This window comes from Arachis ipaensis, chromosome B04 (assembly GCF_000816755.2).
Source record: "Arachis ipaensis cultivar K30076 chromosome B04, Araip1.1, whole genome shotgun sequence".
NCBI classification, from domain to species: Eukaryota; Viridiplantae; Streptophyta; class Magnoliopsida; order Fabales; family Fabaceae; genus Arachis; species Arachis ipaensis.
The window spans coordinates 52718296-52720391 of NC_029788.2; positions in this window are offsets into that span (position 1 = coordinate 52718296).

Consider the following 2096-nt stretch of genomic DNA (forward strand, 5'->3'; position numbering starts at 1 on the left):
CTAATGTGTTTCATTACTCAAACTTCTCAACGGTTGTTCATATGTATTTTGGTCATTGTTTTGATTTTCTTTTTCGGAACTCAATTTTGATGAACTGAGATTAAGATTGAGTGATGTTTTTTGTTGAAATGTCTAATATTTTAATGTGTAGAGATGCAAAGGCGCTGCAGGAGAAGGCAGCTAAGAAAGCCGCAGGTCAGGATGCAGGAGGGAACAATGCAGGCGGCAGTGGAAACAAAAAATAGGCAAGAATGGTTAATTTGAGTTGTTGAGTGTAGATGTGGAGTTTATGGAACATTTGTGTTGCATGATTTGAATTGGGTTTTCAGCTTAGAGTCATAAATGTTTACTTAGGTCATTTGAGATGTGAATTAATAAACATCTGTGATGTATTAATAAACAATTTGGTGGTCTCTTAGAAGGTGCTGATGTTATCTGTTGAGCAATTGATTTTTATCTTAGCTTGGAAAATTTGTATTTGTAATGATGTTGTGTTCTCTTCCAAGTATGTTATTGTCGTTGAATTGGGAAAGACTATCTGTGCCTGTGTCTATTTTTCATTGCAAATGAAATTCTTAGAATCACTGAAAAAAAAATCAGAATCAGCAATATCCAAGTACAATTTTGAATTGTCGTTGTGGAATTTGAGTTTAGGGTAGACATGAAATGTTGCATATTCTGATAACTAATGTGGTTTAGACTTCTATCTTACGTTGTCTGCTGTCCAATTGTCTTAATCAAATTATCTATTACATGTTTGATTCATGTTGTAGATTAGATTTTTTAATCGGGATTGTTGAATTTATATGTTAATATGTTATATGGGTGAAGTTGTCGGTATGAACGTTTCTTTACTGGTAAATGAAAAATATTGTTTCCTCAGAGGCATTGAGTTATGATAGTTTATGTGCTTTATCAGTTCTAAACCGTTGACCTAAACATATTTATCAATTGATATTAGGTGAATTCTATGGTGCCTTTTATTGTTGTGCCTAAATTGTCTAACTTGCTTTTATAAGTAAAAAATAAAATGTATAAAATAAAAATAAAATATTTAAAATTTATTAAATGTTATTTCTTTGCTTTTTTAGTAAGTTAGGCAACATGACTTAAGCACCATAGCATTCACCTTGATACTATTATTTTGCTCTGATCTTGATGATCCAACTTGTCTGGCCCTATGTGCATTTAATTCATACGGTAAGCATACCTTTGTATAACTTATGGGAAGGATACGCAAATATTCCAGCCAAGGATGACACGGAAGACAAGAACGTCTCGGATTTAAAAACCGTCTAATACACTCAGAAGTTAAATTTCAGTGGATACGTTCATCCATTCGTCAATTAAGTTCCGGTAATGTTAAAAGGAGAGCCAGTGTCACGTTATCCTCTTACAAGATAACCCTTTGCAATGCGACACATGTTGGCTTCTTTTCAATTGTTGGATGTGTACGATGTATCCAATGGAATTTTATTTCAATTTGTTTGGGGCTAGATTTAAACCTTTAATGCATAGTTGTCAGAATTAAATCGGTAATCGAACTGATTCAACCAAAAATATATATAAATTATAATATAATATAAGTTTATATATATATAAACATTAAAAGTAAGATATAGAATTATATTGTAATGTAAGTTGCACTAGATATTGATTATATATAATTATAAACACATTATGTAATTGGAAGATAGTTGGCCTAGTGGTGGAATTATGCGCAAGCAATGTTGAGGTTCTAGGTTCTAGCTAGGTTCGAAGCTTGCTTTCAGCATTTCTTCAAACTAGCTGCAGTTGACCGGTTTTGACTGGTTTAATCAGAATATCAAATCGAATTAAATAGGAATCTGGTTCTCCGATTTTTTGGTTGAACTGATCCGTCCGATTCGATTTTTATAATTATGACATTGGGGTATTTGGATATTCTTGCCAAGTAATTTTAACTTGCATACTACGTTGGCTTGAACATTTGTTTTATATTTTGTGGCTTGTCATCCTCCATATGCTAATAATGTAATGCCTGGGTAACCAAGAATTGTTTTATTGAAAGGAGGATCTAGATGCCCAATTCACAAGGCATCCAGTGCATTACAAGT